This window comes from Pholcus phalangioides, unplaced genomic scaffold (genome assembly GCF_987345545.1).
Source record: "Pholcus phalangioides strain wild (caught in Gottingen) unplaced genomic scaffold, Ppha-v1.0 ptg000008l_1, whole genome shotgun sequence".
Classification (NCBI taxonomy): Eukaryota; Metazoa; Arthropoda; class Arachnida; order Araneae; family Pholcidae; genus Pholcus; species Pholcus phalangioides.
The window spans coordinates 11,666,492-11,689,517 of NW_028301601.1; the positions used below are offsets into that span (position 1 = coordinate 11,666,492).

General features: G+C 38.1%; 1 protein-coding gene across 4 annotated transcripts in view; it reads left to right on the plus strand.

Annotated features, from left to right (window-relative positions):
• Positions 1-6,964: 6,964 nt before the first annotated feature.
• Positions 6,965-23,026, plus strand: part of LOC149083691 (uncharacterized) — a 112,198-nt gene continuing 96,136 nt past the window's right edge. For all 4 annotated transcript variants that reach the window (XM_089234180.1, XM_089234181.1, XM_089234182.1 and 1 more), the window contains exon 1: positions 6,965-7,348. The gene's annotated coding sequence lies outside the window, so the exon portion shown is untranslated. The remainder of the gene's footprint in view (positions 7,349-23,026) is intronic.

The following is a 23,026-nucleotide window of genomic DNA, read 5'->3' on the forward strand; positions in this document are numbered from 1 at the left end:
GAGCATGACGTTTAGCGTTGATAAGTGCATGGTCGCTCATTTTGGTTCAAACAACCCACGGTTCTCTTACGAGTTGAATGGTATCACTATCCCAGATTCAACTAGGGTCACCGATTTGGGAATTCTCATTGATGAGCAGCTTAGGTTTTCTGAACATTGTTCAGCGGTGGTCAAAAAATCGATTAGACGAATGCTTGGTCTCATTTTCAAAAAGGTCTCTTCGTGTTCTCCTAAAGTCATTCTTCCTCTTTTTCGAGGCGTAGTTCGTCCTGGACTGACGTATGCTGTAAGGTTTTGGAGACCATACCTACAGAGGGACATAGACTTGGTTGAAGGGGTGCAAAGAAGAGCTACGCGTGTTTTTATTGGCACACAGGGCTTGAGTTATGAAGAGAGACTTCATTTTTTGAATATGTTTACATTGGATGAACGCGGGTGTCGAGGAGATATTATCGAAGTTTTCAAAATTTTCAATGGGGTGGATAGGATGGACCATGAACTTTTAGTACACCGCCAATCGACTGCTTTTACAAGTGGACACCAGTATCGATTGGTGAGGGACAATGCAAGGTTATGGTGTCGCAGGAAATTTTTCTCTAATAGGGTTGTTAATAAATGGAATAGCTTACCCCCGGAGGTAGTAAATTGTAACACAATTGACACGTTTAAAAAGAAATACGATAAACATGTTGGGGTAAATCGAGAAGCTATCCATACTTAGAATAAGACACCCATAAGTATTCTTTATGGGTATTGTATAATATTTTATCACGTGTATATATTGTTTATAATTTTTATTAATTGCATTTTTAATTGGGTTGCTGTATTTTTGAAATATATGACATCCATATTTTTATGGGCATCTTTTTCTCAGTCATCTCGTTGGGCTTTGCCTGTATTTTGCCTGTTGTGGCGTTGTATTTGTATTTATAATTGTTATTGTAACCAGTACTTAAATAGTGACCGATTTTGATTATAACCATTTGAGTGTTTTTATTTTTGAAAACCGTATTTATTCGGGGCCAAATAATTGTTATGGTTCAAATAACCTATTAGTTGTTGATTTATAAATTTTTCAATTATTTTAGAGAAAACCGGAAGAACCAATATTGGTCTGTATATCATTTCATTTGGGTCTCCTTTCTTATAAATTGGGTAGACAAGAGAAAATTTTAATTCATTGTAGAAATAATTTCTGCCGATAGATGAATCATTGAGGTGTTTAAGTACATCAATATTGTAGGACACAAACATTTTAAACATTTTCGGAGTTGGGCCATCATATCCAGTTGCTTTCTATTTCGTACTTGAGGAGAAAAAAATGTGCTGTGAAATGTATTATTTCTTCATCATTGTGTTTTATATGTTTTATTTTGCTCAAGCTTAGACCAATTGCCGTTTAAATTTGCTGAAATTTAGAACCCAAATTACTTTAAAGCATAGGTGGATGTTATTCTAGCACTACAGCTGTTTTCAAAAACAGCCCTGGAAGATGATCACATTAGTCCGTCTTGAGAATAGAATTGTTTTTCCTCAACTGTGCTGTAACTGCTTTTGGGTAGCATGAAATATTGATATTCACTAATAATTTGAATGCTTAGTTCTCTTATTTTTTGTGATAAATAACATGTTGCAGTAGCATGTTGCATACATGACATTTGCTTGAACTCAAAATCAATTAGATTGAAAAGTGATTTCACAGTGCGAAATTTTTTCGAAGTGGATGCCAACTCACAATGAAGCCTCGTAACTTCAACAGACAAGGCTACACAGACCATGAAAATTCCAAAAAGCAAAAATGTGTCATATTTGATGATCTGGTTCATATTGTACCGTTGAACAAGAGAGTTCCACACCCAGACGCAATGATTTTCTGTGTCGAAAACAGAGAAGCAGTAGTCTCTAAATTTCGACATAGCAGGTTGGTGGCATTCCACGTGGGAGCTGACTAACACTATCTCAAACCAAAGTTCCTATATTCTGTTCCAAGAAGGTGACTAGTAATAAGAATACACGTATTACAAATCTGGTTCCGTGTAATCTTGTGGACATACAGGAGCACCAGGTAATGGTGTGTGTGCACATCTTTTTCACAACTTTTCTTTCTGTCAAACCAAGCACAACTCAGGTCTACCGCCATCTATGGGCAATTTACTACCTAGTGAGTTGTTCCAGAAGTGTACTTAACAGTCTGATATGTATCTAGTGTTGTGTCTGATTTTTTTTTCGGTGCTGCCATCTATAGTTCAGAAGTGGAGTGTAATGATTGACTTACATTTGTACCATTTGTAGGTCCTTACACAACTACAGGTGGTCTGCCTGGTCTATACAAATATAACGCCACAACAGGCAAAATGCCCAACGAGGTGGCTGATGTTTTTGATGTTCTTTTGCCCGCATTCGAACCCGTAGACCTTGACAGTAACCTTCATAGTGGAAGACGGGCATCTTACCATTGCGCAACTCGGGTGCTGAACCCTATGCGAAGCTAGTCGATCTAATCTTGGTACTACCACGGGTGCATGCATGAAAAATTCCTCGAGCATCTATTGGACCCATGCAGCCCCACCAGTTTCCAAATCAGAGTTAGAAATAAAAAATAATTGCAGAAAAAAATGTTTCGTTTGTAAAAATTCAAACTATGGATGCAATTAAATGGATTAATTTGCAAAGTAAACAGTAATTTTTTATTGCATCCAACTAGCCTAGAGTAAAATTGTTATGACTAAAAATTGTTATTTTTTCACCTATTACTTGTGGTGGACGGAAATTTTATTGGCGCGACGCGGCAACTGATCATTATGTTGGCCCTTGAGCAGTTAGAAGTTGGCCACCCCTGGTGTAAAATGTAAATATATGACTACCAATTTTCGCCTAGACTAAAATTCCGATCGCAGTACAGTCGCCCCCCCCCCCGTATTCGCGGGGGTTACGTTCCGGAGGTGGCCGCGAATACGGAAATCCGCGAATAACCGAAACTTTTTTTTTATATATATATATATCTCGTTTATTGAACATCAGGAGAAAAGCAGGGCGACGCAGTGGTAGAAGGATATGTAAAAGAGGGTGGAGATGTTTTCTGGAAGAACATTGGGATTTTTGTTTGCCGTTTCTTCATATCAAGTATTTTGGATATGTTGATAAGGTTTCCTCTAATTTTTCTAAATGTGAAGAACGTAACGTAGAAGGATCTACGTCATGAAAATAATCTATTGCTGATTTGAACTTGCGAAGTTCTTCCGCTATATTACACATGGTGAACTGGTCTTCTACTTTATCTTCTTCATCTGGTACAGTTTCAGGAGAAGTCAATCAGCTGCATTAATTCCTCTTCGGTTAATGCCTCTGAATTGCTATTTATTTTAGCTGTTCAATTTCTTCTATATCCATATCATTGAACCCTTCTCCACTCACCTGTTTCGCTAACATGACAATGTCTTTTATAATTTCTTAGGAAATTTTCTATCTGCTTCCTGGTCGGCAGAGGCTTAATCGTCAGCGATTTTTTTACATTGCGTAATCGAAATCGTTACTTAAACCTATGAAATCAACTTTTACTTGCATAAAGTTCTGATGAAATAGACGTTTCACCAGCTCTTTCCTTGTTATAGAAGAGTAACAATTTTTCGCCTTTTCCTTTACAATATTACAATCAATTGGAATACCTTTTCTGTGGCAGTCTTGACCCACAAAAAAAAACAGAATTTTCTGTACGAGAAACACACATGGGTCCCGTAAGCAATGCAAAGTTTTCGCTGCCATAGGTGCAGCTACAGCCTCGGCTGATAGAATTTTAGATTCTTTTTTCTTGATATATATATATACTAGGGGGGCTCTGCCCCCCTGCCGCCTTTGGCGGCCAACCCCCCCCCCCCCCCACTTCTCTCCCGGACATATCTTGTTTATTTCGTCCCACTTCATCAGCGTGCTATGGAAAAGGGGAAAGGGACGTGTGAAAGCACCAGCCTACTGAAGAAGCGAATTTTAATGAAAATAATAATAAAGCAACAAAAAACAAATGAGATTCATCAAGTATCCCCAGAAAACTTCCCCATGGGGGTCCACAGATTCAATTCGCTGAATTTCAGTGGGGCCCCACACTGGATATATCTTGGGCTACCGATGTGTTGAAAATTTTACAATGTTAAACCACAAAAATCAATGAGATACATTCAGGGGCACCGAATTACAACCTGCCAACATTTCCATGAAGCCCTGACCTGCAAGCTTGTCGGACACCCCCCTGTGAGAATTTTTCATTTTTATCAATTTTACAACGAATAAAATCCAGGGCCCCACATCCAGTAGCGGGGACACAATACGCAGATTTTTAGTGGGGCCCCAGACTGGCTATATCTCGGGTTTCGGCTGTGGCAAATTCTACAACAGAAAAGAATGAGATTCATCCAGGGCCCCCAAAATGAAACCTGTAAACATGGGGCCCCCGACATGGAAGCTTGTCGGTCATCCCCCGGTGTGAGTGCCATGAAAAATTTTCATTTGTATTCGTTTTACCAACGAATAAAATCCAGGGCCCCCAACAAATTACCCGGGACACCAATTCGCATACTTTTGGTGGGGCCCCAGACTGGCTTTATCTCGGGCTTCGGCTGTTGCAAATTCTACAACAGAAAAGAATGAGATTCATCCAGGGCCCCCAAAATGAAACCTGTAAACATGGGCCCCCGACTTGGAAGCTTGTCGGTCATCCCCCGGAGCGAGTGCCATGAAAAATTTTCATTTGTATTCGTTTTACCAACGAATAAAATCCAGGGGCCCCAACCAATTACCCGGGACACCAATTCGCATACTTTTGGTGGGGCCCCAGACTGGATATATCTTTTGCTTCCGCTATCGAAATTTTTCAACGTTAAAGCAGCAAGAAAACAATGAGATCCATCAAGGGCCCTGGAAATGAAAACTTTTTACTTATACTTATAATACTTTTTACTTATGTACCCGGGTACTTATGTTACAGGTACCCGGTGAAATCTTCCCCGGGTACCCCGACCCTGTGTTGGGAGCACTGCTGTTGTGTGTGTATATTATACATATATATACCTCTCGGCATGGACCTCCCTCCCCCCCCCCCACAAAGGAAGGGCTGACAGGGGCCACAACGATTCTTATCACTTTTTGATTTTTCACACTATAAATTAATCACAGAGGGGCCCCTGAAAAGCTGGTTTGGGGGCTCGAAATCTAAATTCCAGCCTAAGGGCTCTGCTGTAGGATGTAGGAGCCTCTTGGTATATGCACATAACATGGTCCCGATATGTGAATATCGACCCAATATCGATACATGATATCATATCGATATATGAATGTGAATATCGATATATGAATCGAACCGACTTCCGTAACAGACTTCCGTCACTCGGTTGCTTAGCAACAGGCCCTTTTCGAGCTTGTTTGTGATTTTATATTATAGAATAGATATATCACCGTAGATTCGTTGATTCCAATGGCGGGCAACAGCAGCAATTGATTTACTTTCTCCAAGCATATATATCAAATCTTTTTGTAAAGTTTCCACTTTTTTTTTGTCTTTTCGAAACAGTAGCACTATAAAAATGAGCCATCCTAAACACGTTCAACTCAAATTTTGTGAACGAAATACGTGAATGTGACGATTGCTGAGTGTTGGCAAAAAAAAAAAAAATTTCAATGAAGAAAAACCGCGAATACGAGGGGTCGACTGTATTTTAAAATGCGTTTCACATGTACAAAGCTTACAAATTCGGGTTTTTTTTTAATACGACTTTGTCGAGGCCCTAACAGAAGTTGGCTCTGTCACCTAATACCCATTTGGCACTATCTGGCGCGGTGCACGTAATCGGCCCACCGCCTTCAGATGTGGTCCTGGACCTCGTTAGCAAAAACGAAACATCCATTTAGAAACAGAAATAATCGTCAGAGATATGAACTCTGACCATATTTCCTCATAAAAAATATCGGCATTGTCAATTATAGCCAGAAATAATGCCAACGGTAAGCAAAGTTGCCTTCTGAAATTACGGGAAAATCGCCAATGGTGGAAAAATGAAGCACCACTGCGTAAATGGCAGTAGATTAAAATGAATTCCACGGAATAAAACGTTCATGAACAAGAGATCAATATTATTTATACTGCAATTGTAATTATTATTTATGAATTGAAAAATTTTTTGACTTCACACGAAGAATCTATAAAAATTTGAGTTTGTTTACAAAAAGGGAAAAAGCTGCCGTTTTTTTGCAATTATCAATTACGGGACTGGACGTATGGTCACGTTATTCATAAAGATGAAAAATGTCCCGTTATATGTAGGGTGACCATACGTCCCGTATTTCCCGGGACAGTCCCGGTATTTTCTGTTTTTATGGCAAAAGTGTCCCGGTTTTTCCCGTATTTTACACGAAGCCTACTTGAATTTTTATTCTTTATTGAAGTCAAAGATTGACATTATTTTTCAACTCATAAATTATTTTACGATAATTACAACTATATATGAGAATATTAATCTCCCACATTTGTCTTGAACGTTTGTTTTTTGTGGAATACATTTTAATCCACTGCAATTTGCAGCGATGCATCATTTCCCGCCATTGTGATTTTTCCGTAATTTCAACAATATTTGGCAACTTTGTTTGGTTTTGGCGTTGTTTTTGGCGATAATTGGCGATGTCCCATATTTTCCCGTATTTGGAATCCCAATGTCCCGTATTTATCTCGAGAAAATATGGTCAGCCTAGTTATATGCATAATATGGTCACCTAACAAACGTGATTTAAAAAAAAAAAAAAACTCAACCGAATCAAAATGCATGTATCACACATCGATATCTCATCCCGTACAAAGCACCCTCTTTGATTCGCTGAAATCCAAACTGTGAGCGGTTCTTCATCTCCACTAACATTTAGGTTTTTCGAAACTGGCAACGGGTATCTAAAACTTGTTGCTTTTTGCTGTTTTTTTTTTTTCTTCCTTCTCCTCCTCTCTCTCCCGTGTATGTTTGTAGTACGCTAATACCAGTGTTGTGTTATTAAACGTTAATTTGACGTTATTTTTTGTTATTTAGGCCGTGAATCGAACCTTTGGCTGTTCACCTCTGGACAAGCTCCCGCTGGTGGTGGTGATGTTGTAAATAATCATCATTCGACTCGGAAAATTATGGAGCTCTATTATATTTTCTTCGGCCTGATATGACGGTGGACAAATTAATTTTCGTGAGACGTTGTAACTTGTGGTGGTGTGAGAAGAAGAAGAAGAAAAGTTAATTGGACGAGACCCTGTTTTTTAAAATATAGTTTTGTCGCTTGTGTGAGGACGATGCTGACCCTTCGCGTTTGTGATACCATAAAAACAGTAAGTTTTAATTATTATTATTTGATTTTTTTTCATTATAATGAAAGGTCTCTAAAATAATTACGATGTGGGGGGGGGGGGGTCGAGTCCTCTAATCGCGTCCCCGTGGGTTTCGGGTTCGAGCCCCGTGGAGCGATGAGAGCTCGATCGATTTCCAAGTGCATTAGCGTTTTCAAAAAAGTGTTGGTTTTGGGAGGGTCGTTAATGAGCAATTGAGTCGGTTTGCGGATCGATATAAAGTGGGCGGGACGTTTCATTGATATTTTGTATTTGTTTACTACTCGTGTTACGCACAGGGTAAAGTAGAAGTTATGGGCCCCCCTCCTCTTCCCACCCAGGGCAGTGCCGTATCAAGAACATCACGGGGGGGCCCCCTCCCAGGCCAAGTGATTTTTTTCTGGCCCTACATGGGGAAATTCTCGAAAAATTCAACTGTTTCTCGTTTTTCTGAGGCCCCTTGGACCTTGCCCGGATGGGCCCAATCGTTAGGACTGCACTGACCCAGGGCCGTCTTAAGAGCATTATGCCCCCTCCCCCGGGAAAAGTGAGTTTTCCGAGGCCCTACCTGGCTAGAAATGCATTACTCGCTAAAATTTTAACCAGATTTCATTTTCACGAGGCCCCCCTTCTACACTTGAGCTCCCCCCCCCTCCTCAGCCCATGCATTAAGATGGCACTGACCCCAACCTGTGACTGAGATCAAAGATGTTTTGCTACTCGAATTTTTTGTCCACCCCCCGAGCAATCAGCTGTGTCATATTTTCAAAATTTGTTTGTTTGTGTTACTGCTAAAGCCTGAAATAAGCCAGTTTGTGAATTGGCCAATTTCGTTGTGGATTGACCTGGTCAGTGTCCAAATTTTAAGCTTTGGCCAGCCAGTTCGCAAAGGACTTGAAATCCCTGGCCGAAGGATATAATTATTAATAAATGTCCAATAACGAAAGACATGATTCTGGATCGTCGCCAAGTTGATGTTTTTGTTTTTTTTTTCATAGCAATTCATCAAATCACAGTCATGTGGTACTCAATTCTTTTTTCAAGATTTCACGCAAGAAAAGAAACTATCAGTGTGGGGCAAGTGTCAGGTCGTCATGGCGACTTAAAAAATTAACATTGGTGCCTGAATTTTTTTTTGAGTCTTATATGAATTTGAAATTTTGCTAGTGCTTAAATTTTGTTCTGATTTGTGGTCTGTACTATTATTTTTATGGTTATTTTTCTCAAATGTCTTTTTTTTCTCTCGTCATATGGAGCTAATCCAATGCAGCTAATTATATATAGCCATATATCACATGTTGGCAATTTTGAAAAAAAATTATTTGCTGCCCCCCCCCCCTCCCCCCTCAAAGCACAATATACCGAAATCTGTGACGTATGCCGCAGAACAATGTGAAAAAAATTAAAAAAAAAGATTAGGAAACACTTTTGGGAATTTTTATTCCAGAACATTTCTAGTCTGTCAGCTGAGAAGTTGTTGCAGAACAATGCAAAACATTCTGCTTTGGGTTTGCTGCCTATCGGACTGTCTTACATCAGCACACGAAACGTTGATGAGGGATCTCTGGCTACTTCGCAAATTGGCCAGCCAAACTATTTCTAAAAACTGGACTGGCTAAAACTCTCAGCCGATTTGTGAAGTGACCGCAATTCGGGCTGATTTTTGGATTTTTATTACCTAAAAGCTGATAGAAAATGCTTTATGAATTTGAATTTATGTCCTTAAAAAACTGAAAATGTAGTAGAGGCTTGATAATTCCAGTTCCAAAGTTCAAGGCTCTGGATAATCTGAAGGGCTAGAATTTTTTTGAAATTCCTTCTGAAAAATCCCCATTCCTTGTTTTTTTTGCCAAGATCGCATTTTATTTCATTTCTCCCAAGAATGACAGTATGAATTTTGGTTTGAAGAGAACGTGACCCTGTATCTCTGTCCGTGACTAAAGTGAGTGGGACCTCAGGTCAGAATTTTTCGCAGGTCCCTCTGTAGCAGTGTTTCCTAAAGTGGGCAATATCGCCTACTGGGGTGGGGCAGCATCTCCTAGAGATAAAAGGCCTCTGCATTCTGCTCGTGATGTCAGCAAGTAGTCCATCCTCACTCAGAATATTCAAAGAAGAAAGTTCCGCTGCATGTGCCAGTATCATCGTTGTGCAGAAAAGAAACGATCTGGCTCAGAATTGGCGATTTCTATTTCCCATATCCTATCACTATGTGGTTTTTGTGAGCCAACCAGGAAGATTCTAAGCCAAAATAAGAAGAAATGAAATAGCATGGTGTGGTTCAAAATATGGTGAACTTGCTAGGTAGTCATAATGATGTTACCAATGAACTTAGCAACCCCCGTGGAGTCCTATCTCTAGGAGCTGCTGGGCGGGAAGGCGAGATGGAATAGTCCAGTGGGAGTGTTAGAAGCTTCTGATATAATGGGGGGTCTATGACGAGGAAAAAAAATTCTAAAGAAAGTGCTAGGCAATGGCACAAACAGTTAAAAATTTTTCATCTGATAAGTAGGATAAGTTCCAACCAGCCTGGTAGCCCAGGGATGAGCCTTGTATTTTCTTCAGTTTTTACAACACAATATATATGGTATATTCCTATATATCGTAAAATAAATATAAGGAGGTTCTTTTCCCTCCCTGAAAGTCGTTTTCTATTGTAGTCTTGGTCCCTTTTACCTCAAATTATTGGTACTGCAGTGTTTCCCAAAATGGGCGATTGGATATTCGAGGAGGGCAATAAAAGCTACAGGCATAACATAGGATCCTATGGGTTAGCTTGAGTTGGGGGGGGGGGGGGAAGGGCTATGAGAGAAAAAAATTCTGAAGAAGGGGACAAAGGAACTGAAAGGTTGGGAAACTATCTCTACTGTATACCCAAAGAAACTGGGAATATGTCTCAAAATGACTAAAACTCATGAAAGATGTCTTAAAATAAATGAAAAAACATGAAAAAATTTCTATCATGTAGAAATAGCGAAATATGCGCTTATGCCGATGTAAAATGATAGAAATTCTAGCCCTAGTGGTAAGTTATCCAATATTTGTTATCATGATTTCCTATGCAGAGCTTTCTCATTAGCATCATCGGCTCTTGAGCAAAGTGATTTTTCTTTGGTCCCTACCCAACTAGATATGCCTACTCACCAATTAACATGATTAATTTTGGAAATTTTAACCAGATCAAATTTCAACCAAGGCTGCCAGGTTATGCCCGAATTAATACAGCACTATTCCTATGTGTAGTCTATCTCTCTGTATTGTTAGGTCTGTCTTAAGAGCACCATGGGCCAAGTGATTTTTCTGAGGCCCTACTAGGCAAATTTACATGCATAATCCTCAAAAATTTCAACTATATCTCACTTTTGTGGGGCCCCTCTGCTCTTGAGACCCCGGGGCTATGTCCGGGTGAGCCTATGCATTAAGGTGCCACGACACTGTGTATGGTAATACCTTGGCTTGCATATTTTGCAGCTAACAAAGAGTTTTTTCCCCCCGTGGCTTTTCATTAGTGTTGGCCCAGGTGACTGAAACTGTTCTGCATTGAAAAATTTCTAAAAAGTATTTTCCACATAAAAGAATTCATTTTCTTAAAATTCTTTCAAAGATTTTTTTTTCAACATCTGGCACAGTTTTTATCATATTCTGGTTTGGAGAGCCTGGGCTAACTGGAACGCATTAATGGTATGTTAAACACATATAACTCTGATAATATAAATACGTAAAAGCCATTTATACCCTGTGAACCCACGTTATGTCCCGATTTATTAGAAATTTCACAGGGAAATGTTTGACGTAAGTTTACAGTTCTAAGTAGTAGTAGTAGTCGTCTCAGCTAATGAATGTTTTTATTGAAGTACAGATGCCAGGGCTTGTCAAATCCCAGTTGCAGAGTCACTGTGGAGACTAGATTTGTTTTTGTTTTTTTTGTGTTTACACCTAAAACTTTCTGTTGAATTACCGAACAATAGTCTGAGAACAACGTATGGAACATTTATATCGAGGACAAATTGCAGCACCAGCCAGAACACGAATCAAGCACAACGCTAACAACATAGGCTTAAATACGTTAGGTGCGACACACACACTCCGACATGTACTAATTAGTTAGAACTTCGGCAGAACAATGTGTACAGTTAAGTGTAGCACTCAGAAAAATCACCAATGAAAAAGGAAAATACAAAACTAATTTATAATAGTTAATATATCATGAAGTTAAATACAAAAGTTAAGTTGTACAGATCGTCACACAAAATCACTGCCAGGCACAGATCCAGGGAGATGTGTTATAAAGGATATTTTTAGTATGAAGGTCGCGTTATATGGCAATACATTCTGTATTTTATGGGACAGAACCAAAAATGTCATTTCCACTTGTTAATACAAGATTCCTCGAAAGACCTGGTTATATTTTTGGAGGTGATGATTACAAGGAAGAAAATTCATCTTTGCCTCCATGGGGGACTCGAACCCTGGTCTCCCCCCTCAAATCCACTCTGGATCACTAATGTGAGAGGCATAAATGTGAGATTTATGCCAACATGAAATTACTATTCAATTTCAACAAAAACTTTTGAAGTAAAAAAAAATCATCCTGATGATATAACGTACAGCTAAGCAAGCCCAGTGTCCTCTTTGACCAGATTTAAAAAATTTTACCAGAATAAAATTGAAATTATGAGGTGATGGGGCGTGTTTTTAGAATTTGGTATTGGGTTGGACATTTTTCAAAGATCATAAAGGTGTCTGGGGGTCACCTATCACATTTTGTATACAATTTTTGAAAAAATAAGTGTATTTGAATTTTGCTTAGCCTATTTAGAATGTTTGAGATATATTTCTCTCGGATAAACATTTCTGTCTGTGTAAGAAAAATAAGCTGATTTCACTATTTTAAGAGATAAACCAGCAGAACATCGGCGGAGATGGACTTCGAAGTCTGGGGGGCACTGTTATTATTTCTGGGGGGGGGCACGATGATGATGATGTCAATTCATATATGCATATATACATTAGATCAGTCAACTTCACCTTTGAAGCTGGCCCCCCCCCCTGTATTTCCGCCCATACAGCAGAAATAATATTTATTTTTTTACAGCGATATTTCTCTTTTTGTAATAGAGCGGACGAAATCCATGATTTTCAGTCATAAAACCCAAAAAATAAAATATTACAAAATAAAAGCAAAAAATATATTTGTAAAATATTAAAACTTCAAGTTATTAATTTGAGATAAGTTTTATTTTAAAAATTCAACTTTGAATTTTTCATTTCAAAAATGTGGAATATAGGCCTGCACTTTTTTGGGAATGACCCATATAAGTCTTGGAAAAATCCAAAATAACCTACCTTTGGACCATTTTCCTCCAAAAAAGATATTCTTGGTTCCAAAAGAATTTGGCTGCTGCCTAGATTGTTTTTTTTTTACTTGAAGGGTTTGGATAAATAACGGTCTATGTCGTTTTTGCAAACTTTGCAGGAGAGGTGATTAAAGTTTTAAGGTGAAAAGCAGAGTTGGGTTTTTGACATGGCAAGAGCCAAAAACTGGTTTAAACCGTCAAAAACCCAAACAGATGATTTTGGGCAATATTTTGAACACAATAGGTTGATAACATGATGAGTAATTTACTTTTTTGTGTATTATGTTTTATTTTTAAACACTAATTTATTATAATTAAAACAAAGTATTAATTATAATTTCCAATTTCGAATTTTTTGACAGTCGGTCTAGAGCAGATAATATATAATTTTATGGTCCATTTTATCTAAACTATTGATTACCTGTGTTCAATCTACTAAGTGAAATAAAGCTGTTTATTCAAAATATACATGATAGGAGATCACAGGGTCAGATTTTTTACCTTGGAAACTTACTCGGTATTAAAACAGTCAAAAACTTATTGTCAATGTTATCATTCTTTCTTTTTCACTTAGAATAAGTTATAGGAGCTTTTCTTAAGCATTATTATGCAATCAGCAATTAAATTAAAGGACATTTTATCCTAAAATTTAGTATTTTTATTACCAGCTATATTCAAATGTTATGCATAATAAGGGCATCATTCTAAGTATCTCAGTGATTATTTAGATAATTTAATAATAACAGAAATTAACATTACATGATATATAAAAGAAGTTTTCAAACACCTATCTGTTATGAAGAGTGCAGCAGATGGTTTATATCAATACACATATATAAGCAGTTGAAGAAATTTTTGAAGATCGAGATTTTCATCTTGAATTGAGGAATATCAAATAGTCCCATAGTTTTTCACATATATTGTCCAAAATAATTCTGTAGAGAGCAGAAAATTATTTTATAATCATATTAAGTATTCGTTCTTTGTATAACATAGTCCTTTCCAACATTACGTGCTGGAAACAATGTGTCCTTTCCAACAATATGTGTATTTTCAACTGGACTTTTCATATTCAAAAGCAATATTTAAGGTTTTTGACAGTTTTTGATGTGACAGTTTAAACCGTCAAAAACTGCATGTGTCAAAAACCTGCCAATCCCTGCTGAAAATGGGAATTTTTTTTGTCTGAGAGTAACAAATAATTTTTCCATCTGGGAAGTTAACTGAGACACAATGGCAAAAAAATAAGGACAGTTGTTCCAATTATAGAACTCATGATTGCAGCTGTTTAAAATGGCATAGCGATGATATGTGTTTTTGCAGGAACTAACTTAAGGAACCTGTAACGGAATGTTCTATATGGAACATTATTCAGTCAAAAAAACTGATTTTGCAAAAATTTAAACATACACTGTTATTCGTCCAAATCCTCCATTTGTCAATCCTTGCTGTAAGTGTCGTGTTGTTCTGTCTGCTCTCTACAGAAAGACTTTTTCTAATGGGGGGAGGGGGGGCCAGCTTACATTCACACCTCAAAGCTAGAAAATGGCACAAAACCAAAATAGTTAAAGCTTGTGTTTAGCAGAAATTTATTATAATTTTACTATTATTATCTTCTGTTTCAATATACTCTGTTTTCTTGAAAAAAGTCGGGAATTTATTGGCCTACCTAATCTTTTTTCTATTGCCTGTGCCCGGGGTTCCCAAACTTGTGCACCGTCAAGGATTTCGTGGTGCTCTGCAAAGAGATCAGAAAATGAATAGTTTTCGGAATATTAAAAAAAGTTCACATTTATTCTAGGTTAAACCTGAGAGATCTTTTTTTTTTTTTTTGAATCAACGAAACAATGTTATTTTCGTGTAGTAAAATGTATCAGATCTCAGATATATCAGAAGTTTCGTTTAAATAAAGAAAATTACTGTGCTGCACAGACTGCATTGTAATCATGCTGTCAAATAAATTCTTTTTCTGCTTATTATTGACCTTTTTGTTTCACTCGACGTCACACCCTCTTCATAAGTATTTTTGTGATTTTCACTGACTAAACATGGTTCTATGGTAATTTTTGTTCCTCTTGATGCCTTATATCACCCCACCCCTCTGAGTTTGTCGCCACTTCAAGGCAACAACTTGTGTATCTTATCTGAATGCAACATCCATATTGTGTGGAAAATTATCCCCCTTTTATATATTTGCATTGGTGCCAATGCTTCAGATTTTTCAGCCTTATTAAAATCTGCCGGTCGGAATTCTAGTTCTTCCGATTTTTCATATCTTCATAGAAAAATCCCTAAAAGTTCTCAAATTGAAGTTTTGTTTCAATAGAAAATCCCTAATGAACTCTCCAGTCCTTGCAATTTCAGGCTGACCCTGTTGTCTAAGGAAAAATACGGGGAATCAGGATTTCAAGTAAGAAAAATGGGTAATTGTCACAAAATATGATTATTAACGCAAGCAAAGTGGGTAATTATTGCTAAAAAAAGTCAGGACAGGGAAAAATGCATCCCAGAAAAACAAGATTTATATATTGTCACCTGTTGTGCAATTTAAAAAGTCCCCTGTTTTTCCCTTTTATTTGTTTGACATGTTTTCTTTGATGTGGAATGTGTCATCACGGCATGAACTACAGATTTTTCAGGTCTGTGAATTGGCACCTATGTATTTTCCTTTATTGTATTTTTTTTCTACTCTGCTAGAATGCTATTACCTGCTACTAAAATCTTTGGCATAGAGCAGATTATTAATGCAATTTGATGTACAGTCGGACTCACTTATAACAAATGCAGATGTTACAGATTTTCTCATATAAAAAGGTTTTTCCATTTCTTGTGAATCTCTTATTGCTCTCATCTATTGTTATCAAATCGGTGTGGATATAACATTGTTCGCGTATAACATTTTGCTGTTTTTTCCAATTTCGTTATAAGCAAGTCTGACTTTCTATTCACGAATGTTATGCTGATCATCACATATAGACCGGAGTCTTCCTAACTTATTTGTTCCATCCCTAAGTACAGTGATAGATATAATGTTTAGCTTGCTAGGGAAGGGGGTGGAACTTTTTTTTCTCTTCTTCGGAGAAGAGCCTCCATCCTCTCAGAAGAAGAGAAAAAAAAGTTCCACCCCCTTCCCTAGCAAGCTAAGCATTATCACTTCCACCGCCATTCCCTAATCTGCCCATTGTACACTTCACTATATTGGCTTGATTGCCAGCCATCTGATGATTAATGCAGCAGTTGTGCGACATTAAATTGGTTAATAAGCATGATTTACAGAGAATTATGAGATTGATTGAAATGAAAACTGTTATTGAATAAATTTGAAAAATACGAACAATGGGATAGGAAAATACACTGGAATTTTCTGATACCACACATTCTGAAAGCAGGGGCAATTTAATTTAATGAAACAAGAATTTTTTTTCTTTTCATTGGTGTAATGCTCTCATTGTAATCTATCACATAAAGTGAAAAATGAATGAAATTCAAATAATACTCCTATATTTTGTTATATTAAGTAATTGAGATAATGATTTTGCAGCTGTCAGCCAAGGTGCAAATGTGTGTCAGTCTTCCATTTGAAAGAAATATCTCATAGAGGGCAGGCAGATCTTCAACACTAACAAAAACATGAGAATTCAAGCATTTTTCACTTTCAGTATGAAAGACATGTGGCAGCTCGTCTTAAACATGAAACATGCATAATTCTTATAACACAATCTGTGTGTAAGGACCAGAACCTATTTCTCATAAACTCTGGTCCTGGGCAAATATGAATTTGTGGGGGCCTCTTATGTATAGTGTTCTTTGAGGCAGAGGCATGTAAGCCCTTGTGTAAAATGCAAAAAGCAGGCAGTTTTAGGACCCTGAAAATTTGTGGGTCTGGGCACATGCCCCATTTGCCCATGCATGAAACAGACCCTGATAAGAACCACTGCTATATAATCATGCAACACTTTCTGGCACACGCCGGTTCGTTACAAATTCCACTGGGGAGTGTTTATGAAGTACACGTCTGCAATATAGTGGTAGACATTGTCAATTGAAAGAAAGAGGTTTGTGGGCAAAGGGTGTTACTACAAGTGCATTTTCTTCTAGATTTTTTCCCAATACTAGTGGTTGATTAAAGAGATCTCTGAGTTGCGTTACTGTATACTGAATTTGAAAATTCATTTCCAAGTTCACTCGTCAACTGCTGAGCGACCATTTGCCTGTTTAGAAGGATGTGTTTAGGAGAGAGACGTTGAGCAATCTGATTGATTGTTTTGCTGATTTCATTGGTGTTCGTGGAATGGAGTAGTTTTAGGTGTCATTTTAGAGCTTGATCCATATGTCCTGTTGAGCTTCATTTCCTCCTCTCTCCAATTATAGGATTTTTGTTTATATTTCAGTGGTCTCTCTCAGGGCTTGACAAACCCAGATGCCAAGTTTCCAGGGCAACTAGAAAATTGGTATTTCAATTCAATTCACTGTTTCATTTTGTTACATAAAATACAAGGTAAGGCAAAGAAATCAGCCAAGGGGTCTAGATACCCATACTGGTTGATACATTGCAAGTTTATAATGAATACTAATAAACATAGTTACTTATTAGCGAACAATATCAACAAACCCTGAGGTATACCTTTGATTGCTTCCATTGGGTTACTAAGATTATTTCCAACTTTAACTATTTGAGATCTGTTACTAAGACAAGAAGCAATTATGTGTGTTACCTCTGATTCAGAAAATACGTAATTTATTGAGTAAGATTCGACGTTCGTTCGACACTCTCAAATGCTTTTTTATGTCCAGGAACATGACAATAGTCTTTTTAGATGCATCAATTTTTTCAAAGTTATACTTAGTGAATGTCAAAAGTGCAGTCTCTATGTTTCTGTTTGGAAGAAAACCATATTGATTAATAGAAAAAAATTACATGCCAGAGCAAGGAAAAAAATTCTGTTCTTAATTATTTCAAAAGCTTTGAAAGTGATGATAAAACTGAAATCAGTCTAAAGTTGTTAGACAATCAAAAAAAAAAAAAAAAAAAAAAAAAAATTGAGGCTCCAATCAAATTTCTTAGAAGCCTAGCATATTTATTTATTTTTCTGAAGAAAACTGTTAAAATAGTGGTCAGTTTTGGCTTGTCTAGGATTTGGCAATCCCTTTCCATGTCTGTAGTTGTGCTGACATAATTTCCAAATACTTTATGTTGTTTTCCAGACTTCAATTTAGTTATCAAACATAGAAAATTTCAGGCGCCAAATACCAATTTTCAAGTCACTACAACAACCAGGCGTCTGAGATTTGTCGAGTCCTGATCCAAGCATAACACAAACTTTTATGATGTACTAGCTATTATACCCGGCGTTGCCCGGGTTTTCTTCAATGAGGCTTTTTGGATCATGCGATATCTTCCTCTTTCTTTGAGGAACATGCAAACCTTGTCTAAGTTAACCAATAAGGCGACTTCCTGCGCGACTCATGAAATAAACAAATCTAGATTTAAAGAAACGTAGAAATGAATATATATACAAATTTTTTGTCTTTTTTAATCAGTGTTATTGCATGTGTTATTGTTATCAGTGTTATTGTTATCAGTGTTATTGTTAGAATCAGTGTTATTGCATGAATATCCAACTCAAAAGTAGGTCCGGCTAATTACTTCATATCTAATTTTCTGGTCTTCGTATCTCTAAGCGAACTCAATATTTCAAAAATCGAGAATTCAGTACAATTTTTAAAATTATTGATCTGACAGAAAACACCACCAAATTTTCGCATTTCCACAGTAAAATCGGCAATTTTAACACTGATTTCTATGAGGATCATCCTTCTCCTGACCCTCAAAGCGATGCCGATGATGATTATGATGTCTATTCAAAACGTCTCATTACTGGGAGTATTGAAAATGTGGCAAACCATTATAAAGGCATAAACTATTATACATATAGTAACAGGATTAGAGAAGTGACAAACCATTGTAAAGGCATATACAATTATACACGTCTGAAACGCATTGCTAGGGAACCACGGTAACCAAAGTAAACGTTTGGAAATTGATTGTTGAGGCCAAAAAATCATTGTTGCCAGACAGTTTTTTGCCCATTTGGGGCATTTGCCCTGCTCTGACGAAATTTTAAAGTGGCCTATCGTTCAAGTCGGGTCCCATTTGGTATATATGCAAAATTTGCAGACACACACGCACACAGAAAATCAATTTTATATATATAGATTAGCAGTGAGTGAAAAACATAAAGGGGGGGTCATTGGGCTTTGGAAAAGTCAAATAAACATCATTTTGAACCGTTTTTCTTGAGAAAATATCCATGCTTAGCTCCTGAATTGTTTTCCGATTTGTCAAGCCATGGCCTCTCTGTGCATAGAAGGAAAGAAGTTCTCTTCATTTGCCAACGCCTGGATCTCCGAAAATTTGACTACAACTTTTTTTTGTGTTCTATTCGGATTGCTACAGATATCTTATACAGATCTCATGAACATCATCCAAGAATTTTTAAGTACACGGGTCCATCATTTTGTGGGGCTTTAAAAAATACAATAGACAGGGTGAAATATATATGTATATATTGAGTATATGTTCTTTGCCCCCCCCCCTCCCGGAAAAACTTGAAATGAGGGGCCTGGGAATGCATACATTGGTATAAGTTTTGTTATGTGGGCCTTATATTAATTTTTATTAAGTTTTGGTTGACTTCTATCATTCAGTTTAGAGTTCTTATCTATTTACATCCCGGAATTGTCATTCAATATCGCAATTCCATTGAATTTTATTGCAGTTGTTCTACTCATAGTTTATCTAAGGCATTTGATTGGTGTTGGCTATGGCATGTCTTTGGAATTTCTATAGATAATGTACTATTTCATGGGAGGGAAATGTGGGAGTAAAGAAAAATAGAAACATTTTATGACATCAAACACGCCCGCGTGTCGCGTGTTATTTATTCGTACCAATTCGCGGATGATTTCATTGTTGTCATTATCATTCGCCATTCTCTTGCGGTAGAAACTGCTACTACGTGTATTATTATTATTAGTATCGGGCATTATCTTTAAATTTTTATGGAGATTATTCACGCGAGTTTAAGCGCGTTTAATGACTTTTTTTTTTTTTTTCTTTTCCTTCTCGCCTTCAATTGCCGGAGAATCCTTAACTTTGAGAAAAGGTTTCTCACTTTGCTTGATTAGCAGTTCCTTGTCCCAGATTTTTCGAACTGTTTTCTCAGCGAGAGTTGATTACCCCCTACCATATAACGAGAAGAAAAGAAGCTGCATCTCATCTCTCTCTCTGCGTGTGTAACGCTGCATTTATTAGCTGGGATTTATTTTCTTGGGAATTAGTCGCAGTTGGATGTTGTATATATATATATATATATATATTCGCATTATATCCGACACGCCTAATAGATTAAGCTTCTCGCCTCGTTTCTTTAAAGATATAGTAAATGATCTTGTTGATGGATTTTTTTTTTCTTCCCCTAACAATTGTGCTAGAGTTCGTTCATACGCTCGTCGTTGAGTCAATACCTGTTTATCGGAACAATTGTTTGTGAAATATGGTGGCGTAGAATATTCTCGCACAACTGCGTGCCTCCAGAGTATAAATGACATTATTCGGAATTGCTTGATATCAGTACTGACTTGCTGGAAAATGAACTTATATATTAGGAGCCTGGTCTTGATCTTTTCATTCGAATTACCCTCCCCCTCCATTCAGGCGTATCAAGTATGGATAGATTGCATTGTGTGTGGAGTAGAATTTGGTTATCATTATGGTATGGGGTGACCAGATTTCAATTCGATGAAACCGGAACATCAGATCGATGCTCGCCAAAATATTGCCTATTTACGACGAGTAGTGTGACCAAATGGCATTATAGTGTCTTCTCGCGGAACAGCTCAAAATCTACCGGGACTGGTCCTTCAAATCGGGACTGTCTTGGTCGAACGGGATGTCTCTCTACTGCACATCAATTCCGGACGAATTATTGCAGGAAGGCCCGTATGGATGCATCCGTCATGTTGGTCCAAGTTTTTGGATTGGTCATTGTTGGCAGGAAATGTTCTGCATTTTTTTTTTTTTTAAATTCGAATTGGGACATTTCGGAACTAAAGATGTTTTCTCGTTAGTTAAAAAAAAAGAAATTACACCTGTGTAATAAACTGTGAAGAGAGGAGACAGTATTCTGGGGGAATTTCATGCAGCGATGACAATATTATAACAGGGGTCATTCAAGTATTACGTCAGCATCGATGGGGGAGGGGTTTCCGATTTGCTGACTTTTCATTACAAGTGGGGGGGGGGGGGTTGGATGATGCTTACGTCATCAACCAAACCCTTTTTAAAGGAAATATTCTTAATGACATCTATGAAATATTCTTAATGACATCTTACTCGGTGCGCCAAAAACGAGAACAATCCCTAGTTTGTAGGCACCTGAACTAACATTCTACCTATCGATAAGTCCCCACTGTGATCTCTGAGTGTTCGTGGTTCCTTCAAGTGATCTGGAAATGTGTCTGGGCCGCTTAAATGCTCCTGAACTTCGCCACGCATCACTGAAGTGACCCGAAATTTGCCGCGAATCACTTAAGTAATCTGTGAATATGCCGCTGGTCTACGTGAGTGACCTATGAATGTGCCACGGGTCACTTAAGCGATCTGTAAAAAAGTCGCTTAGTTCCGTTTTACAAAATTAGGTTTAATTTTGTTAAATAATTTAGGTTAAATTTAGGCCACATCAGTTAGCACCCAGGGCTACATTTTGTCCACCGGCCTATGGTTTGATATATCCTATATGGTTTAGAGCGTGGGTCGCAATGAATTCCTTAAAAATATATTTTGGGTTCGTAGCCTTCAAATAGTATTGAAATTTACAGAAATCTCGGTTATAATAGTACACTCGTGTGCAAAATTGAGAGAATTAGCACGTTATGTCGAATTTCTGAAAAACTAGTGAACAGATTTTAATGAAATTTGCTACGAATACACAGCTATAACAGAGAAAGAGATGTACCATACAAAAGTCATAGTACGCATGCATGATTGTCAGTAAAGCTCATCATTGCAGGAATGTCCAAAATCCACGTTGCGAAATCGAACCGAAAATGAGTATAATATGGGGTATGGTCCCCTCTCACAGTCAGACAGGTCGCACAGCACGACGGCATTTTGGACACGAGGCAGTTGAGGAGTACCTGTGGCAATCGTTCCCACTCATGCAGCAACGCAGTTTTCAATTCCGGGATAGTTTTCGGAGGGGGATGGCGAGATGCAATTGCCCTCCCAAGACATGTCGTAGACATGTTCTATAGGGATTAGGTCAGGAGATCTGAATGGCCAGTCCATACGCCGAATATCCTCGCTTTCCAGGTAATCGTTGACCAGGTGATCCCGATGTGGACGAGCGTTGTCGTCCATGAACAGGAACCGAGGTCCAACTGCGCCCCTGAAAAATTGAACATAGGGCTCTAAGATCTCAGCAGTCACGGACCCTCTGCCAAACACATGGAGGGGTGTGCGGCCGTCCAACATGATGCCTGCCCAGGCCATGACACCTCCACCACCATAGTGGTCCATTTTCCTGATGCGGAAGGGATGGTATCAGGTACCAGGCTCTTTTCAGATACGTCGAGAATCTGTCCAGGCTGAATCTCGACTCATCTGTGAAAAGCATGGTGCTCCACTGAAGTCTGGTCCAAGGCTGATGTTGTCTGCACCATGCTAAACGCACTCATGTGTGCTGCAGTTAGCGGGACGCCTGGCATAAAGCCCTCTTTCATAAAGCCTTCGGGCAACAGTAAACCGTGAAACTCGAGTTCCAGTGGCAGCATGCAGCTCACGTGAGAGCATAAGTTTGTTGCTACTAATTTTACCTGATAGCTTAAAAAATTTACCAAACTCTTGCGAGAAACATAGCGAATGTCGCCGAGGAGTAGGAGCACACGAATCGTGGAAAACGCCTCGTGCCCTTATCATCCCCTCCGTGGTCACAGCTCCACCCACACGCACGTGTACGCTTACGTATTCGACACTGAATATTTTCATACTTCTTCGGTGGCATTATTAGTACCGTTGGTTCAGTACTTTTTGTGAAAATATACACACAATGTGCAAATTCTCTTAATTTTGCACACGAGTGTAGTTGAAGGTATTTTCTTTCGAAATTTTAATTTTTCTAAAAAATAAATTTTTGATCATCTGGGGGGGGGGCGGAGCCCATTTATGTTACCCCCTTTCCCAGCGTCCGTCTCTGATCCCTCCAATATGAGTTAGGAGATGGGGCAGAGATGACGAAATTTTGCTGACAAGGGGGGGGGGGTTGTC